Raw genomic sequence first — 23,655 nt, 5'->3', positions numbered from 1 at the left:
GAGGCTGCAGTGTCGTGGTATAAAACACAGTACGTATTAGAAAGAGAAAGGCTGCTTTTGCTACTCTTACTGATGGTCATGTTTCTAGGTAGGCCTTTTGGTTTTCTAATTGGGTTTGCTTGACATTAGCATAAAATTCTTAATGTACTTGAATCTAAAGCTGTAATATATTTTTCCTGTTTACCAAATCTGTCTGTGAAGTAATGAAGCTGACAAAAATGTTTTTGGAGTGTCACCTTTATAATGGACTTAAAAATCAATTTGTTTCTATTCTGACAACAAATACAATTTTCTTAAATGAAGAAAGCTATATTCTTTGCCTCTAGTATGAATTTCTGGTGTACTGTGTAGTGTGTTCTGTAGTGGGGTATGCTTGGTGCTTGTGCTGTTTAGCTCAGTCATGGGATTCTTCTAAGGATTTATGGTAATGTGGAAGCATGTAAAATTGGAATTTGGTATTTGGCAGTTGGAATAAATAAGTGTGCTGTGCATGTGCAAGACAGTTTATTGTAGGTATGCTAGTATCTTCCTGACTGTATGAGATGACTTTAAGAAACTATCAGGTTTCCTACATTCACCCTGGTATTCGGGGCTATTCTGTCTTTCCATCCCACAAAGGAAATACCAAAATGGAGTTTAGCCAGAGATCTAAATCCTGTGTTACTGATTTGTAAAGTTCTGTTCCATGCTATTTTTGTTTTGATTTCAGGGGTATCTGCATCCCAATTTGTGATTATTCATGGCATTATAAGGATTAGCAGCATTGCTTTTATTTTAATTTAAAAATTGAGAAATGATTGTCAGGATACTGCTTTAAATTTCCCTTAGATTTAACAGCCGTATTAAATAGTTTAATACATAAGATGACAATAATCTAAATTTCCATCCCCCTATATTAACTTGTTTTCACTTTAACATATTTGATAATTAATTATGGTTGAATCTGATTGGGGTTTACTTAATATTAAATGTGCAGTTCTTGATTATAGCCGAGCATTAAAATTCCTTTGCAAGTACTTAACTGGTCTGATTGAAATGTCAGTTTAAGGCAGTATTTGGAAACATGTCTATGGAAGTTAGCTCCCAGCTGTACAATGATAACATGCCTTTAACTTTTTAAGATGAATTTATGACTCTTTGCTTGAGGTAGCTATGAGTAGCTATTGTGCATTGCTCTTCTCAGCTTCTGAATTGCAATAAATTTTCTGAATTGCAATAAATTTTGTGTAGGTTTTAAGTGTTCTGCATAATTGATGAGCAAAATCAAGTCTTCTTCATGAAAGGCCAGAGAACATAGGTTGATATATGAAGTAGCTGATCTAAATAACTAGCTGTGTGACCAGCCCTTCAAAGAATAGCGTATTAGGGACCGGGTTTAAAGTTGTGTTGATGAAATGAATCATCTGGGGTCAGATGCCTTGTGAGGAAGAGACACACTTGTCAACTTTGTGTGTGTGAAAGTGATTATGTAATATTAGCATTTGTTGGATATAAAGAAGCATAAATCTCAGACAAAAATTCATATTTGCCTGGTCTTGTAGATTTTAGTTTTGAAAAGACTAAACGTCTGGTTTTCATCATTGATCTCTCGCTGCATCCTGCAGGGCCTGTCATCTCAGCATTGACAGGATCAGATGAAAAATACAATCAATGTGTTGACATTTTTTTGAGAATCAGGTAAGATTACTTGTTATACAGAGCTACGGTGAAATTCATGGCTGCTGCTAATGTGTCACCAGTTGGAGCCTTTGCATTCTCAATCATTAATTCAGTTAGATACTGAGGTTCTCTGCATGTTCCTTTGTTTCTATTTTAAAAGCACTTTTTGTGCCTTGCTCAGTGCCATTTAACTCTCTTGTTATTTCCCACGTAAAGAGCTTCACACGTTTGTACTGTTTTCCTCCACTTCATAGAGTGGCACCTCTTTGCTTGAATGAAGAACCATAGTTCACACCTCCAAAACTCTTGGAAGATTTGTATGTACATGTATTTTATTTTCAAGTAGTGACTTTACTTTTTAGATTCTTCATTGGCAATAGGGGGAAGAAGGCAGCAGCAATTTCTTATCTTCTTAGTGTGTTCTAAAACTCTGATCTTCAAACTGTACATGAAAAATTACAAACATTTAAATGAATATACAAGTGCAGAGTCTTTCTGTAACATAAATTATTGAAAATATTCATATAAAGTCATGCACCAGAAAAGTAGGGAATGGCATGTGTCCATTCACTTGGCTTTGTTGAGCATCCAGTGTGCTTATGGAATTAAAACTATATCAGAGTGTACTCCCAAAATGTTGGGCAGTTAAATACCTGCTGTGGGCTGTGTGAGAAGGGGGAGAACAGACCAGTTAGGCCACATGCAGGGCTGGAGCTTGATCCAGCTGAGGTTTAAGTTTTGTCCCTGTGATCTGAAGTTAGGAAATGCCAGAGTGCAGGTAAGACAGTGTATAGTAGTAGTAGCAGCAGAAGCAGCAATTCAGGTGCTACAGAAGAGACTGCTTTGGCAGCAGTATTGAGCTGGTGTTAAAGAATATTTATGTTTTTTTGTGATCTGGCAGCCTACCAACAGTTTTCCTGAGAAACACATGCAAGAAGAGGGAAATAGGTGGCTTTTTAGCAGGTTATTGACCTGGATTTGAAGAAAACTTCTGTGGAACAAGAGAGACCCTTCTGGCATTCTGTCAGCTGGTTTTCAGAGGTCTGCAATGAAACTCTGCTACTGGATGCCTTAAAGCTCTATAAAAATGATACGTTACAATGAGACCTGTTAGAATGTGTATGGGCCTTGTTTTCTGTCTTGCATGTGCATACGCACTTTATTCTTTTTATGTCTTCTACTTGCTGTATTAGATGGACACTTGGTGATTCTGTCAATCTAAAATAAAACTTGGATTCCATAGAATCTTCTTATTATATCACTTCCTAACTTCTGAGTTTTTTATTGTGCAGTACAGCTCCCCTAAGGGTGCCAGCTGTTGAGATTACTTTTCCTGAAGCAGCATATAGTTTCTAGCATAGTAAAATGGTAAAAAAAAAGGGAAGTGTTAACTCTACAAAGATTTTATCTCTGTTTAGATTGGTAATGCCAAGTGCTCATCTAGTATTTGCACTGCTTTTAACAATAATATACGTACTTTATAATTTTATAAGATGTTCTATGGATTTACACCTAGGACTAGCTGTTCTAGTAAGTGCTAACTTGATACATTACATGGGTAAGTTTTTATTCTAATTAATTGATCCCAAATAGCCGGGAAAAGATGGGATGATTTTGTACAATGAGCTGGTAAACTCTTAGGACTGAACAGGAAAGAACTTTTATAAAAAGGAAGTTACCTTGTGTAGCTAGTAAGCCCTTCTTTTTACTTGAGTTCATCATGAGGTCTTTCCCTGAATAACAAGTATTTAGAAGAAGGAAACAAATGATTACATAGGTAGCCAGATTTTAAATCACATTGTTAAACCCAGTGTTTTTTAGGTGTATGTCGAAATCCAGATGTAATTACAGGCCTTAGAGCTTTAATCTTGCATGTTCTTGATGGGAAAAATCAGGCATAAACCTCCTTGATTTCTTGTACCTTTTAAAAACAAAGCCTTCTCAGTTTATGGAAGTACTTTTTAACCTTCTAGTCTTAGAGACATAGCGTGGACAGTGGTAGCAATGTCAGTGTTTTGAGTTAACGTATTAATTTTCATTTTTTTTTTCAGTTTTTAAGTTGTACTAGTTATTCTTTTGTTTCTGTATTACCTTTGCCAATGGCTCATGTTTTTGGTAGTACTTACTACTTGAAAGAATGTGGGTTTTGATGTTCAGAAGTAGTTCTAGTTCTGTCCATCACACTTCATTAGCTTGACACTTCCTCTTTTGAAGGGTGCAGATATGTGAAGGGCAAAAAACTTTGTCATTCATAATTATAAAATAATTACCTGATTTTTCCCTTCTCCAGCACACAAGCATATGTTCAGAATGAGAAAAAATAAACTCATCCATTATTTTGTCATTTTTTTTATGGAAAATCTTACAATGTGCAAATGACTATCATGCTTTCAGTGTTGACTAGTACAGGAACTTGCTAAGTTTCATCTTGTGCAAAATCCTTTTTGTATGTTTTCTAAAGAAGTCTCTGCTTGTAATTTTGGCAGCTTTGTATTGACTGTCTGAAGATCACTGATTTTTTTTTTTTCCATTTTTTATTTATCTTGAAATATTTGGCTTTTTACTAGAATGGCTGGTTCTGATTTGTGAGTCTTGTTTCTCTCAGTACAGACTTTAAGAAGTGATGAAAACAATTTACTAAGGATTGTGGTATTTCAACTGCAGTTAAATGTTAATGCCCTTTTCCTAAAAATATGCATGCAGTTAAATGGGCTCCTAAGATAATGCAGGGATTGTTTGAATGTGTGTATGAGATACGAATAGGTGATTGTAATGCCTTTGATAGTTGTAAGCTCTAAGGTGTCTTAATTTGGATGTTTTTTTCCTGTAAAAGATTCCATGAAGGCAAAACCGAGAAAGCATGAAGGGCTTTTGGTGTAAATTAGAATATATTAGTAACACTGGTTTTGTGTGATGAGGCTTTTATATTATAAAGTATGCTTACTTGGGAGGTGCAGATAAGCTGATGATGGCTATCTGATATTCAAGTCAAGTGTTCTTAAAACTAGAAATATTTCAGGAACTAATATAAATTTCATATTTCTAGTATGACCTGTTTCCATTGGTCTAGAAAGAGGTGTAATGCTGCAATGCTATTTAGAAGGAGAAGTTCTATTAGTTATCTACTGAATTATAATTTACTGGCAAACTGAGAGAGAATGATGGCATAATCCCCGTTTGTAAAGAAATGTGTGATTTGTAGTGCAGATTCAGTTCCATAGATATTCTGGAAGCCTCTTAGGTAAGTCTCTATGTAGAGGAAAAGACCCAGATACCTTAGGTCATTTGTGTAGACTTTATCTCTCTGTATTGATTGAAGTTCCACTCTAAGAAAGTTCTGTTGTGTTAATCCCTTCAGAGTGCAGCGGTTTTCACGTAGCATTTTAATACTGGGTTCTGAAGGGACTGACACTTCCCCAGTTTCTTTTTCCCTTGGTCAAAAGCAGTGGTTTCCATATTAGGTTTCAGTATAGATGCTTCTTCTGGGTAGAAGTAACTTACTGGTGTCATTTGATTCAAGGTGTGCGATGTCCCCTGCATTTGCCTACTTCCATGGGGGAAATTGGGAAATCTTGCTAGACAGGCCATCTTACAAATGATGAAGATCATTAGTAAGTTGTATTTCACAAAAGAATACTATGTATTTGCTGCTTATTTTTGAAAATCCAGTGATTCAGTCTCAACAAGAATTTGATTTCTATTTTTAATCTTTTTTTTTTAGAGGTCCACATTTTCCTTCTGCAAACCTTTAAATTCTGAATCTCAGAGTTCAGCATGTTCTAAGTGCTGGAAAATTTATAGTTTGTTTCATAAGCAGTTCAAAATCCATCTTCTTATTTTACTTCCACTTTTAAACTTAATGTTCAGAATGGAAATTCTCCCTGTAATATATAATTTTCATTCTGATAAATTCACATTTTGTGGTAAGCAAGCCTTCCTATTTTTTGATAGGATGAAGATTTCAGAAGTAATCAAAAATTGATTCACTGTTTCCCATGTTTTGTTTTGCATGAGATTGTTGTTTTTTAAACCCAGCAGGTAACTCATTACAACTTAGCTGTTTCCTCACACACCCCTCTCCCCCAAATATTCCACTGAACTTGAGCATTGCTTACAGTTGTTCAAGTTCTTTATATATGTGGGTTATTATAGTGAAATACTGGTCTTCCATCTTTCCACTGCTGATGTGCTACTTGTTACAGAGAAAGTTGTTACTTTCAGCAAAACGGAATACAAATTCTTTTTCTTGTTTCTTGAGTATAAGGGCTGAAAATGAGAATTTCTTTCATATTTGCCACTGCCTCCCAGGAAAGTGAGTGGAGACACTCCTATGAAGGCAGTAAAATTATCAGCATTTTCTGTATAAAAACATTAAATTCAGATAAGTATTGAATTTACATGAGGTGAAATATGCATCCAGTCTACATAGTCTCATATTTGGTGCTTTCACATAGGGATAGATAAATAGTAGTGTATTATCACCAAAAAAAAAAAAAAAAAAAAAATTCTGCATATGATTCCAATTTATGTCTTTTGGTAAAGGACTTCTAAGGGTTTTCCTTTTTTCTAGCACAGGAATGTGTTTTTTGGTTTTTTGTTTTGTTTTGTTTTATTAGTCTCGGGATTTTTTATTCCTGGTGCTTGTCTGCAGTAGTCAGCATTTACTGCTGCGTTTTCATTTGAGGAATGATGTGTTATCTCACCATTTTCTAGCCTTTCAAACAATTGTAATTGAGCTTTTCTCTGTTGGATATAGCTGTTTGAATCTTTATTTGGAGATGTCTTTCTTCCTACATTCAATTTTAATATAGTCAAGTAAGCAATGGATACAGGAATAATGCATGGGCTTTGGTGAAGATCTTGTAGGATGCCTTTTCAGTTATAAAAAGATGTTCATGAAAACCAGGTATATAACACATTATCAGTATCAGCTTGCCAAATATGCATGTTCTCCCCTTTCGGCATAAGAATTTTTTTATCTATTCTTTATGGCCTCTTTGAAAGAAAAAAAATGCATTGGTTTACAATTCTTTTCCATTTTTAGTGTAGAAATGCCACTGTTTATTAATGCCAAAAGTAGGACAAACTGTAGTGTATATAATCAATAGTGTTTTGTAGTTGTCTTATTCTTTGTCTTTGCTTAAAAGCGTGGCTGGATTTTCTGTTATTAAAAGAATAATTCCATATCTTTATGTATCGGCTGGCTTTTTATTATATTTGTAAATCTGTTCAGTAATTCTGTGTAGGAAGATACTGGCTTTATGTCAGTGTGTGCCACTCTTGCTGGAAGGTCCATTTTGAAAGAGGGGCATTAGATCTAATCCTGATTCAGTTACAAATCCTCTTCAAACTAAACATTTTCTAGAAACTGTTTCCATTTGCAAATAATTGCTCTTGTTACACGCATGTTTTTTTTCGGTTGTTCCAACATACTTGACTTTAGTTTTAAAAGGTGTAAATCAAAATTCTATAAAGTATGGAACTGATAGAATTATCAAAAATTATCTATAAACAATTAGTGAGAAGGATTCTGTAATTAAAGCTCTAATCTGAAACCTTAAAAGGCACTTTTTAAGAATAAATTTGAAGCAAATATTGGCATTTTCACTTAAAAATAGTAATGAGGTCATATTGTCCTGTTTTTGTTCATTATTATGTAAAATGTTTTGACATCTCTCATAAGGATTGTTTGGACTTTATCAGGGAGGAGACTGATGAAGTATGTATGGAAGAACTTGATGTTAATTTAAAAACAAACAGGAGAAAAGATTGTGGTGGCTCTTATTAAACTCTTGTGTGTTCATATTTATAACGTAGTCTGTGTTTTTAGAATAAGACAGCATGTTCAAGAATATAACTGTTCTAACTATTCTGTGATTCTGTATTGGTATGATTTGCTTTCTGTTGAAATAGTCATAAAAGAACCAGCTACAATTTGTGGGATCTAAGGAAGAGGGTAGAAAATGCAGTTGATGACCGAGTGGTGTATCTTTACCTTTGTTTTGTACTCCTGAACAAGGTCGAAAGTATTTGCAATGGCTGCTACATAGTTATTTGGCGACTAAGGTATTAATTTTCATGTCCCTTTTTGAGTTGCAAAAGGAGAGATTAAGATTATGTAATGTTTCATGGTAATTGTGTGAGCTCCTTGCTTACGTATACAAAGAAATATAAAAAAAACCAAGAAAATCCCTCTGAACAGCTGAAGTGACCCCAAGCACCAACTAAGGACTCTGAAATTAAATATATTAGGGCATGATTTGTATTGAACTGCAGTAGAATATATGATTCTGCAGTAGTGATTGTTCTGAGTTAAGGTCAAATTACATATGAAGAAGGGATGCAAGTGAGGTCTGTCTTCACTGCAACTGATGTCCGCACATGTGCAATTTCACAGTATTTTTTTTTTAATCACATGCAAAACTGGGGGAATGACTAAGTTGTTTTATTTGTCCATTGTCAGTTAAGACTTAGTATGTCAATAAGTGGATTAAAGACTTGAGAAGAAAAAAAATTGAACATACTATCTTTGAGAAACTTATTCTTACTATTAGTATTCATTTTGCAATTTAGTGTTTTACTAATAAGGAAGCTCAAACGTTACTTAAACATTAGAAACATTTGTTTGAGTGTTTTTTGGCTTTTTTTTTTTTTTAAATACATGTATTGTGCTGCATTTTAAAAATACAGTATAGGTTGACCTGTATTATAAAAGATAGCATTTTCTATTTTCAGATAAAATCGTGCATTTTGACACATTATTTAAAAACTAGAACAACTCTGCATATGAAAACACAAACTGTGATAATTAGATACGCCATATGTGGTAGTTAAGTTGGCATATATCTCAAATGGCATGCTTAATGTGCTGTATTACTGGAATTAGTAATTTTGCAGCTGAAGGCTGTTAATTCTGTTACACTGACTCCCTCTCATGAACCTGTAGGTAATGATGGCAGACCTTCTTCTTTGCAAAGCCTTGCTTCTGATAACTAAAAATGCAGTTATAAGTTGCTATATTTTTAGGGTAATCTGAGTACCGTGTGCTCCCTGTGATATTTATAGTGTTTCTAGCTACTTCAGAATTCCAAGACTTTTTAAAATAATGGTACAGTTACTATTGAGGGATGGCCAGAATATGTTTCTTGTAATAAATTGTCTGTAATGAGGAAAGAAGGAAGGTCTGTTTTTCCATATTCCATATAACTTGTTTGTTTTTTTTTCTCAGTGCAGAATTCTCACTTTTTAAGATAAGGTGAAAAATATTTCACCCTAAGCTCTTGAGAATTGTTAATGGTGATTAAAATCCTCACACCTGGCCTTTCCACACTGTGCAACTAGATAGAAATCACTGGTCACTTGACAGAAATGGCAAGAGAGGAAAGCAAGACTTCTGAGTACAACCAGGTATGGCTGGGATGGAGTTAAATTATTTCTCAGAGCAGCTTGTATGGTGCTAGCTAGGTTTTAGATTTGTGACCGAAAAAGTGTTGAAAAGATGCATGTTTTAACTGTTGCTGTGCAGTGTTTGCACAGTGGCGAGACCTTCTCTGGCTGCCCACCCTGCCCTACCTACCCCCAGCCACTAGACTGTGTGTGCACGAGAATTTGTGAGGGGATGCAACCAGCCAGATGACCTGAACTGTCTAAAGCTGTTCCATGCTATGCAACTTCATCCTACAAACAAAATGGAGGGGAGGGGTTTTTAGGTAGTGTTTTTCTCAGAGAGTAGCTGGGCAGTGGTCTGCCTGTGGGAGGTGGTAATTGATTGCCTTTGCATCACTTTGTTTTCTCATCTTCTTTTTTTCCTTTACTTACTAAACTATTTTTATCTTGACCTATGACTTTTCTTACTTTTGATCTTCCTGTTTTCTTCCCTGATTCTGCTGGGGGGGGGTGGATGTGGTGTGGGGGTGTGGGTGGGGAAGAGTTTAACAGCTTTGTGGGTTTAGCTGCTAGCCAGGGTGATTGCACCACAGGAATTATTAATCTTGCATTGTGTTAACATTGTGCCTTTATAAAGATGGGGGGTTGGGTGGGTGGAAGGAGAGGGCACAGGACCCAAAATTTCACTCAGTTTTGTCTTGTTATACTGGAAGATGCTGCAAAGAGTTACAGAAATAGACTGAATTTACAACTCTGGATTCTGGTTAGGTCCTCATCTGTGTTCCCTTCCATAGGTCATTCTTGGGGTTCTTCTAGATTAAGTGTTAAAAATGAGTGTAGTATAGAAGACAACTGAAAAGTCTTTTGGGAAGCTAAATTCAGGTCAGTTACTAGAAAGTAGGTGTGGAAAGGACCTCATAGTTTAGGAACTTCAGTTCTCTGATGTCCTTCCAGACAAACCCATAAAATCTCATGATCATATACTTTTAAGCCTCTCCACCTGCCTCAAAATTGAGGTGATGCTGCCAGTTCCAAGCTTTTCCACAAGAGAAATGCAAGGGAAAAGCTTTGAAGTGTCTTTACTCATTGAAGAGATGTTCTAAATTAAATAGGATAAGGATGACAAACAAAAATGTGCACTATGAGCTTGGTGCCTGTTTGTGTAAGACTGTTCAAACGAGCTGCTGGGAGCTTCTGTGGCAAGGTAGAGGAGCCATTTCTTTTCCCTTTGTAAGATAAATGTGATTTAGTAAATTAAAAGAACTGCTGTCCTTTTTGACAGAACAATTAATAGGACATCATACTCATGCAATCATACTCTTCAGTCATTAAGTCCAATTCTAGCTTATTGCAGGTAGCTGTAATTCATAACCCCAGTCTCTGGGAGTGCTTTTTAAGACAAATAGGAATTTCTGAAATTGTATGATTTAATTAGCACTGGGATTTGCTGCTCACTCAGTAGCCTTTATTCTGGAAAAATATACATGATGCCTTTCACGAAAAAATAGTATTAAGCCTTTTAGCTTTGACAAATTCTAATTTAAGAGTCAAGTGACTCCAAGCATGATGTCACATGAAGGTCTTGGCAAGTTCATAGGTGAATAATGTGTGTGTTGAAAATTAGTTTGGTTAGTAATGAAAACTGTGTTGGAATTAAGCATGGCATTCTAGACAGATTTCTATTACCTTTAAACCAACCATACTTTCTGCTAATTTGCATGAGATTTTGGTTATATTTTCATTCATGTTCTATATGCTCTCAGCCATTTTCAGGCTGGGTTCCCTTCTAATCTCTTTTCATCTTTTTCATATGAAAAATGCAGCCAATTGTCTTTGCCTTCCCCGAGCCTAAACTTCACGAAATTTCAAAGTTAAGTAGCTGGAAGCCTTTAGAGTTTTAATTTCCTGTTGTTAACTGTATCTGTGCTGTGGAAAAGCACAGAAAAGCTTCCACAGAAAAGCTGTGGAAATGAGTATGTAATCTTGTAACTAGATGCTAAGAGACTTGTGTGCGAACAGGTCAGTGAGGAGAAGAGTCTAGGCCGGGTGTTTAAAGAGCATTGGCTTGTTCAGCTTTTTTACTATCGACTGTAGCTACTCTCTAACCTCTCAGTGATTGCTTTTATGGCATGTATTATTGCTGCTACTCTGGCAATGTGGATGGGGAAGTTTTAGATTTATTGCAGTTTTTTTTTGCAAAGGCAGATGGGAAATCAAAGCATAATTTTTTCAACTCTAAAAAATCTGCCCTATTTGCGAATATTTTCATGGGATGAAAAAGCTGCTTCTCTAGCTCAGTCTCGGTGAGTTTTAAAGTAGGGTTTCAAGTGTGATCTGCAGTAGGTCTTTATAAAAAGCGACAGAACTTGTGTATTGAGATGACTGTTGCATGTCTGTGCACATGTAATAATTAGGTCATTTCAAAGATGTATGTGCCCATATATATGCAGTGTGGTGCTATGTTAGATATATCTTACTTTTTTGTTCTGGAGTTCTGTTAGGGCTTTTTTGTCGTTTCAGTATTATTTGTCTTTTCTTTCTTGTTCACAGTGGTTACCCAGTCTGAAATGCAGCTTGCCTGGATTAGACTGATGGTGATTTCTAGAAAATGAACAAAAAAATCGAACTGGAAAGAGAAACCAGTTTCAAGTATTTGATCCAAGCAGTGCTCAATCATTTGATCTCTAAACTCCTTGGCTAAAGATTTGTGGAAAAATCACTAACGTCTAAATTGGAGCCTTAAGAAATCCTGTGTAATCTCAGGGATTTTTTTGTGAAAGGAGTATAAAGAGGTTTTTTGTTGGTTCTGGGCCCGTGATGAATATTGTTTCATCAACTGGGTAAATTTTGGAGTTTAGGCTGGTTTAAAGCTAGATATGAGGTTTGTTTTTTTTTTTAATTTATTTTTTAATAGAAGACAATTTTGGTTTTAAGGTAGCTTTCAGTAACTTTCATAGCTTTTGTAGAGGTCAGTAACTTTTTTAAACTTTGATTTGGTTATCTTAAATTGTAGAAGTGACTGTATCTGTAGCTTTGGGCAGTCTGTAAAAGTCTGTGTATTGGGATAAAAGAAACAGTAGTAACATCTCAATAGTAACAAGAATTGCTGTCTTGATAATAGAGGAATTTTATAATAAAATTTGTAATAAAATGTGGTTTTGGATTGTGTTGCACAGTTCCACTCTATTTGTAACTGAGGGGCCATCTAGATATTTTAGTGCATAACTGGAAGTTTGGAAGTTCTAAATTCTTACAAATTTGTGTAAGAAGTAGTGCTAGGACCATTTTTATGGTTGAAAATATTTTGCAGCTCAAGGTTCCCTCACAGTATGTGCGAAGTGAGATGGAGCATGTTTTAGGTTTCTTGCAAACAACAAAATTCCTGCCTATTTCCTGAAAAAGATTATTGTCTTGACTAATCATGTAGGAACCCTGTAGGATTCCTGTGTTCTGTCTCCTGTAGAAATGCATTACAGAAATCTATTCTTTACTTTAAGGAATTTACCTCCTCAGTTACTGTTTAGGAGGTTAGATCAGTTTTGGAGTTAACTTCATGTAGGAATTTGATGTGTTTTATATATCATATTGTTATATTTTTCTAAAATAAGTTTACAGAATTAGTTTGATAAATTTTGTCATGAAAATTTGTGTCTTAGACTGAATCAAAAAAGGTTAGAGGTGTCTTTGAGGTGGCTTTGTCTCTTTTGAAGAATCTACAAAATCAATAAAAGGTTTCCAGTTACTAAGGGTTTTTTAACACTTTATGTTAATTTTTAGGTTTCAATCAATAATCAAGATAAGCAGTTGGTAAGATGTTGTTTTCTGACTGTCACTTAATGCTGCCTGAATTAAAAATTTATTTTTTAAAAATTATTGTTAAAAGATATTTTAAAATACACATAGGCCTAAAGGTCATAACTCCCTTTAAAAATGCCCTTTTGTATTGATGTGGGGATGGACGACCTTTAAATATTGTAACTGACAGTGGAGTCTTTTTTTTTTTTTTTGGTGGTACTTCTTGAAATTGTGATACTATGTTTCTTATGCCTTTCTCCTTCTCCCTTCTGTCATGCTGGTTTTGAAGGCCTTTTCACCTGTCTTTGAGAAAATGAAATGCAATGACAAGTAAAAAATGGTTCTGAATTTAGAATTGAACAGCATCTGTTCCAGAAGCAATTTTTTAATTTGTGTGCACATTTTATGTAGCTGATAAGAAGAACTCCTGTTTATAAGTGGGGAGAAGGCTATACAAATGGAGGAAAAAGTTGCATTGTTTAGGTCAAAATGTGAAGAACTGCAGTTAATTAAGTCTGTGGGTATTCAAGTAAGCAAAGAATTACATGTTGCAAATCTGTTTCTTAGGAGGGATCTGTAAGGTTATATTGGAAAAAAAAAAATTTGCAGATATGGTGGATTGATTTTATTCCAAAACTATATTTTACCTTTGGTTATTATTAATGCTGGCTAGAAACAAAAGAGGTACAGTGCTGGCTATTTTACTGTGTTTGTAGGAAAATGGCCTTTAGAAAGTTAAGGCAAAACTGATGTACAAAGAAGCATAGCAGATTTGCATATTGTGAGTAAAAAAACTAATTTAATGGAAATAACAGAGAACTTCATTCCTTGTTAGAAGTGGCACTCTTAGATTATCTGCTTGTCCTAAGTATTGTCTTCATATTCACATGTTGCTGCTAGGAAGAATAGCATTTGTTCATGATACTGAGATGATTATGCTGCTGTACCATTATTGTATTATTTTTATATTTTTCTCTCTTACTAGGTTATGAGCCGACTTTGAGCTCAGTGGTGGAAATTACTATTTTCTTGCATTTTTTATGTAAGAGATTTGAATTTATAAATTAAAGTTGGGTGTCTATCATATTTAGGGTGTTTGGTGTTAAATTTAGCAATTATTTGAAACATGACTAATGTAAATTTGATGTGGCTAAACCCCAGGATATTAGCAGTAAGGATATTAGCAGTGCAGGAGCATTTATCAGTACCTACTACTTCTCCTACTTACCTAATACTTGTTTAATACCCCATGCTATAATTAACTTAACTTGAATGCAAGTGAATACTATAAGACTAAAATACCAAGGTAGTTAAAAAAACAAACCAAAATGATATTTCTTAAAAACAACATGCATTTTGAATAATCCTTCAAAATGATTGGCACTGACCTCTCTCCGTTGTTTGATATGAGAAATTTACCTACTATTATTTTGAAGTAGCTGAGAAAAGGAAGAGTAGATGAACATTCCTAATAACCACTTCTGCAACATTTCTGTTTATGTGCCTTTTTATTCCCAATCCGACAGCACATAAGACAAGATTTTCTTATAGCTTATGCTGTTAATGCTGTTAGCTTATGAAGTAGCACCAGATCTTAAGGACTGAAATGAGCTAAATTAAATTTAGAGTTAAAAAATGGGAGTAATATAAACAAAGACTATCAGTATGTACAGATCAATACAAGATGTTCTCACAAAGGTATGTTAGCTGTAACATGTTCTTTAAAACAGGATTTCATGTACGTAAGTGAAACCCGTGAAAAGAAGGGTATGTTTTAGGAAAATGAAGTGGAGAAGGAAGGTGGTCAAACTGAAGAATAATAGTTGCTACAGTTTTTATCATAGTTATCCTAACTTTGATATTATCCATTGAGGCTTCTTGTGATCATCTGTGGTGGAATTAGTAGAAATAGGTGGAGTGACCTCTCACTTATAAGTTACATCCTTGTAGATCCTTTCAGATGTTTTGGTGTCTACTTTTTGATTAAAAAAAAACCCAACAAACAGCAAAAAATTCCTCATGTATGTATATATAAATTATAAAGTATTTTGATCTGAATGGTCTTCTTAAGTCTTAGCAAAGAAGAAAAAAAAAAGGCAGGCTTATAGCATGGTTGTAAAGTGAATTTGTCAGAAGTAGTATTGCTAGAGATTAATCAAGTGTAATGGTTAGCTGGAAAACAGGAGTCATCTTAAAACTAATAAAATTCTTGGGTAGCTGTGAAAAGCAAAACCTGGTTTTTATGAGACTCAAAGGAATTGCTGATATTTTTCCTCATCTTAGCTATATGTTGTAAAATGCTGGAGATATGTTGAATTTCCTTTTTGTTTGTTTTTTTGGATGGGACTTTAAGAAAGTAGGGATGCTGTGTTTGAAATTTTTGCTATTGATCATTTGTTGACATGGGTAAAGCATCTGAATTATTTTCTGATATGTCAAATCTTATGGATTTAAAGCTATTTCTTTCTAAAGGTGTTTTATATAAATTGTAATTCTATATGGCATGTCTAGGCTGCTGTAGAAGTTTTCAATTTTTTTTTTTTTTTTTTTTAGCGGGATGCTGATTTTTGTTGTTACCTATAGAGAAAATTACTCTAGTGCAAGCGATTAAAGGCAAAAAAAAAAAAACTCAGATCTTACAGGTCTAGAAAACACTAGAGACTTAATTTTGTTCTTACAAAATAGATCTCCTGAATGAGCTGTGAACATCAGTAGAAAAAAACGAAATGCAATTAAACAACTAATTAGCAAAATCAAACTCAGCTAGATTCCTTGCTGCCAAGGTTTCTCATTTAAATGATGTAGATTTTTTGTTTTCAGAGAACCCATTGCCTTGATGTATTAACTATCTTCTAGCATACTGTAGTGTCTGTAACCTACTGCTTCTCAATACAGCTTTGTGTTGTAAACTCACCACAAGTCCGTTGTTTCTGTTGATTCTTTGAAGGCATTCATAAATTTGCCTTGGTCAAATAGCAAAATAGGAAATGTTAGAGATACCTTTTCTTGACAAAAGTGAATTTACTTGAAATGTGGGATTAAAAATGCTGTATTTTTTTTAAATAAGGCAGGACCTTTTCCTCCTTGCGAGGTGCTTATTGAAGCTTCCAGTGAGTTACTGTTGTGTAATGTGTTTAATAGGCAGTAAGTACATTTTGGACAGTGGGAGGATTTCTTGGCTTCAGAGAGCCTGTCGTCAGGCTTTACTACTTTTTCTTTTTTTTTCCCTCTTTCTTGCTTCCCATTTGGTAGAAAATCTGGATGTGAATGACGACGAACCAATTTCCAAGAAGATTCTCATTGAGATGATTGTGGAAGATCAGGATTGTAGTAGCTATATGCCAGAGTATAGCTGTCTTGTGTGATAATCATACTGTTAATATGCAAACTGCTGAACACTGGGAAGATACTGAGGAAGGAGTTTTCTGTAATGACTTTTGTTTCTTTTTTTTTTTTTCTTTCAGAGTAGTGCATTTGATCCAGTGTATTGCTTCTTACATTCTTAATACCAGTACAGACATTTCAAACAAGGGCACTGGAAATCAGAAAAAAAAGTGACAGTGTTCTGCATAAAATCTAGTGGTGTTCCAATTATGGCTGAAGGTATTTAATATTTCTTAATAGGTGTATTTATGAAACAGGTGATTAGCTGTACAGGTGCATTTCTTCTGTTGATGAAGTAGGGAAGATTAACCATTTGCTTCATACCTGTCTTAACTCTTCTTGAATGTGAGACAGTTACTGGTGTTTGAAATCAATGTTACTAGCAGACTGAAAGGGGAGGTATAATGTTGGCTTTTCTTTCAACCACATGGATGCAGCATCTTTGGATTTGAATGCTGACCTTGATTAAATGGGAAAGAGGAGAGTACTTGCTGTTACTTTTCTGGTAGTCATACCCAAAAGGGTTTCAAATCTGATAGGACTGTGCACGTTGGTTGGTTGACATCTCAGTTTCCCTAATTGATTAAAATCTCACAATTTCCGTAGTGTTTTCCTTCACAGATTTTACTGCTTGAGAACTGTGGAGTCTAATTCTCAGTTTAATGGTGTTTCTGTTTGAGATTTTGTGCTTGGTATGGTGCTGGGCTCGAAAGCAGATATCAGAAAACTAAGCAGTCTTCGAAAAGCAGTGTGTGTAAAGTAGTGAATACCTACTGTACTTCCAAATTTGTATCTTTGTAAATTATCAGAGCTGGAATCTTGTTCGTTTGCTTTAGCTCATGTTGTGGGCTATGGAATGAAAAGAAAGTCACCTTGTAATGAGAATGAAAGATGATTCAATAGGCCAAAGGATGATGTATCTACGTGTATATTACCTATGTACACATACACATATATGTGTGTATATATAGTTAAAATAATTTATAATACACATCTTAAAATACATCACAACCTAAAGACCACTTTGCACCAGTAAAATGGTGGTCAGTCCTTTAAATACAAACATACAAATAAGAAAACCCAAATAAATCCAAATACAAGTAAAAGCCCTATTTTATATAGCTATAGATTTTAAATGCTTAATATGTTTTCTTAATGTCAAGAATTGGTCCAAAAGAACCTTGGTGAGATTGCATGAAGTACATTATCTGGTACATGCAGCACTTCCTTCTTTGCTGATAGTAAAGGTATAAATGATCTGATATGTTCTGATTTTTTTTTTTTTTCTTGAAACAGGGACAGTCATTTAAAAAATACTTGCTTTCAATTAGCAACTGTAATTTAGCACCTGTAATGAATGCTTGGAGTGATGCAGAGCTACTTCAGCCAATGAATTAGCTTTGTTCGCAGCTTGGCTCAGATGCCTCTACACAAGTGCCCATAGTATGGGGAAATAAACAAGAGGAGTTAGAGATGTGTACACAGCTACAGGGACATGATATCGTTGGCATCACAGAAACATGGTGGGATGGCTCCTATGACTGAAGTGTTGGAACGGAAGATTATAGGCTCTTGAGGGAAGACAGCCCAGGCAGATGGGGAGGGGGAGTAGCTATTTATGTCAGTGATAGGCTGGAGAGTATGGACCTCTTTCTGGGGACAGGTAATCAGTCAACAGAGAGCTTGTGGGTCAGGGTCAAAAGGAGAACAGAGATGGGGGCCATTACTGTGAGGATCTGTTACAGACCACCTGATCAGGAGGACTCTGTGGAAGAAGTGCTCTGTAGACAGATAGAATCATAGAATAGTTAGGGTTAGAAAGGACCTTAAGATCATCAAGTTCCAACCCCCCTGCCATGGGCAGGGACACCTCACACTAAACCATATCACCCAAGGCCTCATCCAGCCCGGCCTTGAGCTCTGCCAGGGATGGAGCGTTCACAACCTCCCTGGGCAACCTATTCCAGTGCCTCACCACCCTCACAGGAAAGAATTTCCTCCTTATATCCAATCTAAGATAGGAGCAGTCTCATGCTTGCAGGCCCTTGCCCTTACAGGTACTTCAACCATCCTGATACCTGTTGGAGGGATGGTATGGCCTGGCACAAGCAATCCAGGAGGTTCCTCAGTTGTGTGAAAGACAACTTCCTCTTGCAAGTGATAGAGGAAGCCGAAAAGGAGAGGTGCCATGCTTGACCTTGTGCTCACCAACAGGGAGGGGCTGGTGGGGAATGTGATGCTTCAGGTGCTGTCCCTCAGGGGTCGTTGTGGGGGCTGATCCTGATCAGCATCTTTGTCAGTGACATGGAAAGTGGGATTGATTGCACCCTCAGCAAGTTTGCCGACCACACTAAGTTATATGGTTCACTTGATACACTGGAGGGAAGGGATGCCATCCAGCAGGACCTTGACTTGCTTGAGGGGTGGGCTAATGCCAGCCTCAGGAAGTTCAACAGAACAAAGTGCAAGGTCCTACACCTGGGTCGGGGCAATCCCAGGCACAGCTACAGGCTGGGCAGAGATTCAGAGCAGCCCTGCAGAGAAGGACTTAGGGGTGTTGGTTAATGAGAAACTGAACATGAGCCAGCTTCAGTGTGCACTTGCAGCCCAGAAATCAACTGTATCCTGGGCTGCGTCAAAAGGAGCACGAGCAGCCGGTCGAAGGAGGTGATCCTGCCCCTCTACTTGGCTTTCGTGAGACCTCATTTGGCTGAGAAAGTTGGGGCCGTTCAGCCTGGAGAAGGAAGGCTGTGTGGAGACCTCATAGCAGCCTTCCAGTATCTGAAGAGGGCCTACAAGTATGCTGGAGAGGGACTCTTCATCAGGGACTGTAGCGATAGGACAAGAGATAGTGGGTTCAAACTTAAACAGGGGAAGTTCAGACTGGATATAAGGAAGAAGTTCTTTACTGTGAGGGTGGTGAGGCACTGGAATGGGTTGCCCAAGTAAGTTGTGAATTCTCCATTGCTGGCAGTGTTAAAGGCCAGGCTGGACAGAGCCTTGGGTGACATGGTTTAGTGTGAGGTGTCCCTTCCCATGGCAGGGGGGTTGAAAGTAGATAATCTTAAGGTCCTTTCCAACCCTAGCTATTCTAAGAATCTATGATTCTGTAATCTCACTAACTAAAAATGTTAGTGTGTCTTTACTGAGTTCTCATTTAGTACTTTATTAACTTTTTCTGCAACGTTGAATGGAGGTAATAATCTCTTTGTGTTGTAGAGTGCTTACTTTGTAGTAACTATTACTGCATTTGTCTTATCTTGTAATTCGTGTTTATTTTTGTTGAAACAGTCCAAAGGCCTGAGAATGATGTAGTCAGATGAAATGGGACGTGCTTGCTGTTGTACATATGTGAGAAGTCAACTTTTATAATATCACTTCTTAGATTCTAGTTTCTAATATGGAGGAGAGGCACCATTGAAAGTAAAGTATGGAAAAAATAGTTCACGATTCACGATTTTTTGTTTCTGGTGGTATTTACTTAATGACTTCTGAGTTATTAATGCTTATGCATACTTACTGTTCCTGTTTTTTTTCAGGGGAGGAGAAAATGACGAGAGAGCTACAGCTGAATTTTATATAAATGTCGATATGCAATTTGAACTTCCATAGAAATAGTTTTGTCAGGATGTGTAAAATTTTTCGTGTAGCTCCATATGTTCATGGATGGTTACCGTTGTGTTTGCTTGACTTATTGCTTGCCAGTTGAATTGCTATGTTTAAAACTGGACATTTACAAATAGTGCCCAAAGTGATCATCGGTGCCAAGTTAGCTGAATTGAATATGTTAGCATTGTGTTGGAGCATTCTCAAGCATTTAGGTTTTCCGAAGTTACCATTCAGTTCTGAATGACAAAGCTTTTCCTTGTTTCCCCTAGCCTGCTAAAGTTAGCCATGTTTGCTTACCAGTGTTCTTTTTAAAATCAGATTTTTTTCTAGTTCTTCCCTTTGTTCTATTTCTTCAAGGCCAGGCTGGATTTGGGCTTTGAGCAGTCTGGTTTAGTAGAATGTGTCTCTGCCTGTGGCATGGGGGTTGGAAGTAGATGATCCTTAGGGGTCCCTTTCATAAAAAAGCATTCTGTGATTCCATTTTAAGCTTCAGTTGTGTACATCTTGGGTTGTCTCCTGGGTTTTAGTAGCTTTCACAACAGCAGGTCACAGTTACCAGGAAAAACAATTGAAAGAGGATTTACACCAAGCATTTAAAAACATGAAGGCACACAGTCATGTTCCAAAATGAGAGAGTCTCTGTCAGGATGGTGTGTAGGAGTTGTGTGGGAACAGAGATTACTGGCTTCTTTGGGTAAATTTTCATTTTGATTCGTGAGCTTGACTAATTTCAGTTGTTCAGAGAATTCTAATTTAACTACATTTGATTTTGGAGCTGGGGGTGGCTGGTGAAAAGCACACCTTTCACACTTTGTAAGTATGAGATTTTGTAGAGAAGTATTTAAAACATACTTAACATGAGGAAACTATCTCTTTTTTCATAGTTCTATTGGAAGTCACTGAATCACTTGCTGAAACTTGGAAGATGTTGAAAAACAACCTACTGAAGGCAGAGATCCAAAACCATCATTTGGATAAGCAGTGCTTTGACTAATTGAAAACTAAGTGAAGGCAGGGGCATTATTATTTATAAATCATATTAAGTGTTAGGCAATCTTATATAAAGGAAAAGCATTAATGTTAATTTTACTTTTTTAGTTAAATGACCAAGTAATTTGTAGAAAATTGATTCTAGGAATTTTGCTTGTTTATTAGAATAATCACTTGGTTTGTATAATTATTATTTTTTTAGAAACCAAAGGACCCTACTGCTTCTAAATTCACTCTCTGCTTTTCTTCAAAATAAATTGAAAACAAATTTATGCTTTTCATTCCCTGAAAGCATTTTTTCATGTTTGTTTTGTTTTCTTTTATTTCTTCTTTTACTGAAAAGTGTCACACTCAGTTTCTTCCACTTTGTTTGTTGTGATGTGACAAAACAAATCTGGCTGAAGTGTGAAGCAAATTTCTTCTGCTAGGGAAACTTATCTTTAATAACAGATATAAAAGGGTTGTGGTAGTTGTGGCTTCCTGAGATTACAGGGATATAGACTTGTTTGTGTGCTTTTGGTTTTCTTTTAAAATTTAAATGTACCACTAACTATAATGTGCAGTTTCTTAGGGAAATTACATTTAATATGTGGCTTAAAATGTGTTTTCTGTAAATACTTGTGGTTTTAAGTTATCTCTATTTTGGATTAAACGGATATGTTCCGTTTATTTAATAGCAGTTTTCTGGAACCACAAAAATGTAGTGCTTTTAGTTTTGGGTTTCTTGATTTTTTTTTTTTTTTTTTTTTTTTTTTTTTACTACCACCTCCCCTTTCTTCCCCCCTTTGTATAATACAATTCTTATTTTATTATGCCGTTAAAGTAGAAGGGAGTCTTTAAAGCAGCATACTTTATATAGGCGTTTAAATGTGGGAATTTGGGGGGGTGGGGGTGGGAATCAACCTTCAGTAATATAAAGCTTAATCTTAAGTAGTGGGCTTTTGCTGCTTCATAGCTTTTCTTTTTTTTTTTTTTTCGTTACTCAAAACCCCGCAGGTCTTTCCTAGTGTTAGTTGATATTCCATGCCAGAAGTCATCCTGAAGGTTAAAAAGGTAATAAGCTTAAGGAAGGTAGCTCTGGGAAGGGCTTATTTCCACTTCCACTTTAGTGTAACTTATAGCAGAATCAACTTTGAACATCTAACAGTATGCAAATAAAATTAGTCAAGTCTGTTATTTACAGGAATATATTGGAGTTAATTCTTTGAAAACATTTTAGGAAAAGAAAGTAAGAAAGCTAACGAGTAGGATCAAAGATTTCTTTTTTTTTTTTATACTTCTGTCTGCCTTGGTCCCTCTTTTAGTTTTCTGTTTAATAGATGTGTTTGAAATACCTTGTTTTCCTGGCTGGACAGCTAAAAGATGGTGTGCTTTCTCTTCAAGTCATAGTTGTATAGTTTACACAATGAAAGCCTGAAAAAAAAATTAATTTTTTAAAATATTTCTCTAATTGGTAAACCATGAATATACCAAGTGACTTTTTCATATATTTGAGGAATGAGGAAATGCTTGGAATAAACACACCTAACTTGGGAAAAAATATACCCTTACTGAACATTCCCTTTTTGTTTATGCTAAGCCATTTCTTAGCATAGTAGAATTTCAGTATCAACAATCTCCCTTCTAGCTCTTTGACCGCTACAGATTGTAGATTTGATGCAACCAAAAGGGCAACATGGAAGTAATGTGTTTAATAGGTTGCAACTTTTATTTGATTTTAACTTCCATATTTTGTGCATATTTATCTGAGTAGAAATTTATTCTTTGGTTTTATAAGATAGATTTGCAAACTTAGCCATCCAGTGAAGATATTGCAAAGAAATCAAATTCTGGTATACTGAAATACAGAGGTCTCTTACTCTGGTCACCATATCCACCAGTCTGCTCTGCTTAGCACCTTCTGTTGCCTGGCCCTGTGCCGATGCAGTGTCCTTGACCTGCCTTTCAGATCATTTATTTATTTATAAAGACGGCTCCTTTCTTATTTAACCACTCTAAATAATACTGGAAAATCCCAAAACATTAAATGTTCCTTTGGGTTCCCTGTCCATCAGTTTGTTCCCATTAAGCAATTAAAATTAAAAAAAAACAGCAGCAGCTTCTTACCTTTTTCTTTGCAAATGATTTAGTGCTTTCTAATTTGTAAAATGGCCTTTATATGTGACCAAACTGTGGGTGGCTTCCGCCTATTGCCAAATACCTATGAAAATGGCAAATCCCTGGGTAAGGTACGGCAAATAAAGCCTTTTACTGACCTGTGTGTATGGGCTGATAATTTGCCACCTCGAAAGAGAAGTTAGTGGAGGACCTGTTCACCTAAGCTAAATCTCCTGGATCCCTTTATTAATTAAAACCAAATACTATACTTACTGTTGACTCACTGGTGGCATTTAGTGAATTGCTTATTCATAAGAGCTTCTGAACTTCCTAGCAAGCATATGCTAAAAATTTAAATGGATTTGACATGGAAATATTGGCACAGTATGGATATAGCTCTAGTATATTATGGTCATTGTATTGCATTGTTGATTAATTGTGCTTAGGAGTCTCTTCATGCAAACAGATGATGGTTTAGATTTTAAACGTGTTTTTAATGAAGAACTATGATTGTGGATTTTAACGGTGCTAACACTTAACTGAATGTTGCTGTTTCAGTTCTGAGTTACATCACAATATTCCTGATGGCTGACCCAATTTTATGGCCAGGAAAAGAGGAGTAATTTTTTCAGATCATTAGTTTACTACCTACGGTGTTTATCCTCACTTCAGCTGTTCTCTTCAATCCATTTGTCTAAGTTTATCAGCACTTTAAGTGGGAAGCTTTGCTTTGAG

At 35.9% G+C, this 23,655-nt stretch overlaps 1 protein-coding gene across 3 annotated transcripts in view; it reads left to right on the top strand.

Moving 5' to 3' along the window:
• NOVA1 (NOVA alternative splicing regulator 1) overlaps positions 1 to 23,655 on the top strand; it is a 148,466-nt gene that overhangs the window by 8,369 nt on the left and 116,442 nt on the right. The gene's annotated exons all lie outside the window — the stretch shown is intronic.

This window comes from Pezoporus flaviventris, unplaced genomic scaffold (genome assembly GCF_033815535.1).
Source record: "Pezoporus flaviventris isolate CSIRO_AGI_PZ_B2104156 unplaced genomic scaffold, CSIRO_AGI_Pfla_v1 ptg000036l, whole genome shotgun sequence".
In the NCBI taxonomy this organism is placed as follows: domain Eukaryota; kingdom Metazoa; phylum Chordata; class Aves; order Psittaciformes; family Psittacidae; genus Pezoporus; species Pezoporus flaviventris.
The sequence above is the reverse complement of the archived record's forward strand: the minus strand, read 5'-3'. Positions and strand labels throughout refer to the sequence as shown.